Source organism: Ptychodera flava, chromosome 19, assembly GCF_041260155.1.
Source record: "Ptychodera flava strain L36383 chromosome 19, AS_Pfla_20210202, whole genome shotgun sequence".
Lineage (NCBI taxonomy): Eukaryota > Metazoa > Hemichordata > Enteropneusta > Ptychoderidae > Ptychodera > Ptychodera flava.
In genome coordinates, this window is record NC_091946.1 from 29,392,736 (window position 1) to 29,398,735 (window position 6,000).

A 6,000-nucleotide genomic window follows, 5' to 3' on the forward strand; every position below is an offset into this window, starting at 1 on the left:
TCAGATCAAATCAAATCAGGTTAAATCATGAATCAATGAATGTTAAGTCAAAATATTTCTCCAGACATGTGATTGTTGTTTTGTACATTTGCTCTGTTCAAAACTGCCAAAATGTTTTAGATAAAGTGCTACCATGTAATTTCATCATTCTCAGACCAGCGTTCTGATCAATTTTGGCACATGAAGCTCTTCCTTGTATTATCATGAAATTTGCATTAGTCACTGAAGTTAATTTGTTTATCACAGCAACACCAATCATGAACCATTCACTGAAAAGGTCTTTGATATGCTATCAAATCTAAACATATTGTTACGTGCAGAGAAAACGAACAAAAGGGTGAACTCAGCAGTTAACGTTTAAACAAAATTTATTACGAAAATAAAACTAATTGCTAAGTTAGGGATAGAGTACAAGCTTTAAAAGTGTACAGACTACTTATCTCAGCTGGGACGGCAAAGCTCCAGTCTCAGAGTTGTAACAGTCAGTTGGATGAATGAACAGTCCTTGCAGGCTTGAAGCTGCACAAGTCCACAGTATAAATCCAGCGTTGGCAGTGAAGGTCTTGAAAAGTCTAGAGAATGACTACTGCTGGAGTTTAGTAACACACAAGAGACACGATCCCAAAAGTCTGACTGGAAGCTGAGCACGTCCCTTTTATAAAGGCATATAAGAACAATCTAGAACTTTTATTGACATGCTAATTACTGTTCAAAATTATCTCTCTTACACAACTAATCAACTTTCCAGAACATTCCAAACATGACTAATTGAATTCAAGGTTGTGAGGTCATTAAGGGCAGTGACCTTGAGAATGTTCTAGACTAATTGAACTCAGGTCATGATGAGTGTGGGGGGAAATGACCTACATAACACACCCCCTCTTCAAAAAAAAGAAAATTTTTCAAAGAAAAATCTTTCTTTTGCAAATGTAATCTTGAAAAAGATTTAAGTACTCAATTTTTTTTTTTTTTTACTCTAAAGTAAAACTTCTTGAAAGTGAACAACAATAAACTCTAAATACGAGAGAGACAGTCTGCAATTAAATTGTCTCTGCCTTGGATATGTCTAATGTCAAGATTAAACTCCTGTAACATTAAACTCCATCTTAGCAATCTCTGATTTTTGCCTTTAAATTTCTGCAGAAAAACAAGAGGGTTGTGATCAATATAAACCACTATTGGCTGATTTGAAGAAGTAACATAAACTTCAAAATGCTGTAAAGCTAATATCAAAGATAAACACTCTTTTTCAATTGTAGAGTAGTTTCTCTGGGATTTGTTAAATTTGCGTGAAAAATAGCAAACAGGATGATCTACCATGACTATCCTCTTGCAATAAAACAGCACCAGCAGCCGTATCACTAGCATCTACAGCTAATTTGAATGGCAAAGTGAAATCTGGTGCAGACAACACTGGAGCACTTTGCAGTATGGCTTTAAGAGTATCAAATGCCTGTTGGCATTGCTCTGACCAAACAAACTTTACTTTCTTTTTAAGTAAGTTAGTCAAAGGCTCAGTAATTGTGGAGAAATTTGGACAGAATTTTCTGTAGTAACCAGCCATACCGAGAAAGCGCATCAGTTGTCGTTTGCAGTTTGGTATGGGAAAACTTGAAATGGCACTGATTTTGGCATCAACAGGTTTTACCTCACCCTGTCCTACAGTATGTCCGAGGTAAGTTACCCTTGCCCAACCAAACTCAGATTTGGCAAGGTTGACAGTCAACATTGCTTTGCTCAGTCTCTCAAAGAACTTCCGCATGAGCTTGATGTGTTCCTCCCAGGTGTCACTATACAGGACGACGTCGTCAACGTAAGCTGCACATCCGTCTAGCCCGGATATGACGTCGTTGATCATCCGTTGGAACGTTGCCGGAGAGTTCTTCATTCCGAATGGCATCACCTTGTACTGGAACAATCCGTCTGGTGTAACAAAGGCGGATATTTCACGAGCACGAGCCGTCAGAGGGACTTGCCAAATCCCTTCAGTAGGTCAAATTTCGTCACATACTTGGCTTTTCCCACTCGGTCGATGCAGTCATCAATCCTCGGGATTGGGAAAGTGTCTGTCTTTGTTAAAGTGTTGACCTTCCTAAAGTCTGTGCACATACGATAACTGTGATCTGATTTGGGAACAAGTATGCACGGCGAACTCCAGTTACTTTTACTGGGTTCAATAAAGTCATTGTCCAGCAGGTATTTGACTTCTTCCTGGAGATATTTTGCTTTTGTTGGATTCAGTCTGTATGGATGTTGTTTTACAGGCTTACTGTCCCCAACATCAACGTCGTGATAGATGACGTTTGTCCTCGTTGGAACATCTTGAAACAGGTGTTTATATTCATGGAGCAGTTCTTTCACCTGTTGTTGTTGTTCTGGCTGGAGGTGTGCCAACTTTGTAGACTCCAGCTTCTCCAGGATTTCTGAGTTCTGAAGCTTGACCGAGCCCAGCTTTGAGTTTAGAGTATTTTCACTCAAGTCAGTTTCAGTATCACTATCTTCATAATGGTTTGAACTGACTGCACTGACAGGCTGAGTTATAGTAGGATTATCCCTATCCAAATATGGCTTAAGCATATTTATGTGACATAGCTGTTTTTGTTTTCGCCTGTCAGGTGTTATTATGATGTAATTTAAATCACTTAATTTCTTATCAATTAGGTATGGCCCAAGTAACGAGCATGGAGTGGTTTGCCAGGAATTGGAAGTAGAACAAGTACTTTTTGACCTGGTTCAAACTTCCGTTTTGAGGTGTTTTTATCATATTTGGTTTTCATTGACTGCTGAGATGACTCAAGATTTTCTCTGGCTAATTCACATGCTTTAGAGAGTTTTGTACGAAAATCTGACACATATTGCAAAATATTCAGACAATCATCATCGTCTGATAGGAATTTCTCTTAACGAGCTTAAGTGGGCCACGGACTGTATGTCCAAATACAAGCTCAAATGGGCTAAAACCAAGAGACTCTTGAATTGACTCTCTAACAGCAAAGAGCAGAAAATGAATTCCTTCATCCCACTGTTTCTCTGTGTCAAAACAGTAGGTCCTAATCATGTTTTTCAAAGTTTGATGAAATCGCTCAAGAGCACCCTGACTTTCTGGATGATAGGCGGATGACCTGTACTGTTTAATGCCTAGCTGATCCATTACTTGTTGAAAAATTCCAGACATAAAGTTGGAGCCTTGATCGGACTGGACACATTTAGGGAGGCCGAATAAAGTGAAAAATTTGACTAAAGCTCTCACTATAGTCTTTGTCTTTATATTTCTCAGTGGTATGGCTTCGGGGAACCGAGTAGATGTACATATTATTGTCAACATGTACTCATTTCCTGATCTTGTTTTTGGTAGGGGCCCAACACAGTCTATAAGTATCCTACTAAATGGTTCTTGAAATGCAGGAATTGGCTGTAAAGGGGCCTTTGGAATGGTCTGATTTGGCTTTCCTACCATTTGACATGTGTGACAAGTTTTACAGAAATGTGCTACATCCTGCCTGAGATTAGGCCAATAAAAGTGACTGAGAATTTTATGATAAGTTTTCCTGACTCCTAAGTGACCAGCCCAGGGGGTTTCATGGGCCAGGCGCAATATTTCAGCACGATAGGGCTTTGGAACCACAATTTGATGTTTTATAGCCCAATCGTCATCAACCAAAACATCTGGAGGTCTCCATTTACGCATGAGAATACCAGATTTTGTATAATAGGAAACAGAGCTATCTGAAGTTTTACCTTCATCATCTACCCTGTCAAACAAAGACAAAATATCTGGGTCTTTGTGTTGTTCTGCAATGAGATTTGATCTAGAAAATGTCTGACTTTGGTCAGCAGAAGTTTTACTGGAAGTTTCAAATCCACGAGGGATAACGGAATGCTCCGTGTCAAACACCTGACTGAGAAAGGTGTCATTTAAGTCAACATCTGTGACATTATTTTTGAGAGTATTTTGATTCTCAGAAGTTTTCTTTGACATGGCTCGAGTAATGGCACATGAAGGAAATAAATCGGGTATCTCTTGTTCAATTGGCTCTGGATCCTGATCTAAACTAGGATTATCAGTCACAAGTGGATTAGTAATGACCTTGTCCCCAGCAAGGTCGTTTCCGAGAAGAAGGTGAATCCCTTCAAAAGGCAAAAAAGGCCTAATACCTAAAGTCACAGGTCCAGAAACAAAGTCCGAAGACAAATAGACATTATGGAGAGGAACAGGAATAAGTCATTGCAATCTACCCCTTAATAAGAACTTTAGAACCTGAAAATGACTTTTCAGAAAACGGCAGGGTATCTGCCAACAAAAGAGACTGGGAAGCCCCGTATCTCTTAAAATTTTGACAGGGGTAGCGGAAGAGAAATCACTAGAAAGTGATATAAAACCATCGTGAATAAATGGTTCGAAAATACCCATAATGCTATCTTGAGAAGAATTGACCTTGACCTCATTAATTGGGGATAAGAGGGATTTAACCTCAGAAAATGTGCTGCACACATTATTAGACTCTAATTGAGTTGATGAAGAAATAAAGCCGGTGGGCTTAGATCCACTTTGACCACTTTGACCTTCACGTTTTCTTTTCAATTTGAAACACTCTGACATTAAATGGCCGTCTTTCTTACAATAATTACAAGAAAGTGTACCGAACTGTTTGTCAGAAGGAGATTGAGACTTGGGATCTGATGATGTGGGAGTGTTATTTGAACTCTGTGAACTGTTGTCATTTGATTTTCTACTCTCCTTTGAGAAATTCTGGATGAAAAGGACGAGTTAAATTTACCTGCATTGTTTCTGTATGGAAAAGACTGGGATGATTTGCTGTGAAATGAAGATTTGTGGGTCAATGAATAATCATCGGCCAAACGTGCAGCAACCTCTAATGTATCTGCCTTTTGTTCATTGATAAATGTCTTGATGTCACTCCGGATGCACCTTTTAAATTCCTCAATCAAAACAAGCTGTCGTAATTTGTCATAATTCTGACTGACCTTTTCAGAAGAACACCAACGATCAAACAGTTGTTCTTTTGTTCGAGCAAATTCAACATAAGTTTGATCTTTCACCTTCTCACAATCCCTAAATTTCTGACGGTAAGCTTCAGGCACCAACTCATAGCCCTTGAGAATTAATTCCTTCACAGAATCATAATTTGAAGCCTGCTCTACTGACAACTGAATGTAAATTTCTCTGGCTTTACCCACCAAAGCACTCTGCAAAAGCATAGACCAGGACTCCTTAGGCCAATTCAGACTCTGAGCAATTTTCTCAAATGAAGGAAATATTTATCAACATCCTTTTCTTGGAAAGGGGAACTAACCTGAAATGCTTAGTGATGTCAAACTTGTCTGAAGGGAAGAATTTTCCTGACTGTCCAAGCTCTAAACGTTTTATTTCTACCTGCAATCGTTGTTCTTCTAATCGCAATTCCTTTTCTCTCTGTCTTTCTTCCATTTCTAATCTTTCCTGCCTATCTTTCTCTCTCTGTCTTCTTCCATTGCTAACTTTTCACGTGCCAAATCTGCCTGTATTTCTAACTCTAATTTTCTGAGTTCAAAGGAAGACTCAGGCTCATAATCTTTTAAGGCAGACTCCTCAAAATGGCCTGATTTAACTAAATATTTTGCAATCTTGAACTGTATTCTCTCTTGCGCATAGATCTTTTGACTTCTACTTTAAGGAAATTTGCCAGTGCTATGAGGTTGTCTTTTCTGAGGGAATTAAATGCGTCCTGATCAAGGTCATCCATAAATTCGTCTGGCTTGAATTCCGCCATGATTAAATTTCGCTGAGTTCACAGTATACAATAGTTTTGAAAAGGCTGTCAAAATGTTGTCAAACGGCTCAAAATATTCGTCTCCCGGACGAGCCCCCAATTTGTTACGTGCAGAGAAAACGAACAAAAGGTGTGAACTCAGCAGTTAACGTTTAAACAAAATTTATTACGAAAATAAAACTAATTGCTAAGTTAGGGATAGAGTACAAGCTTTAAAAGTGTACAGACT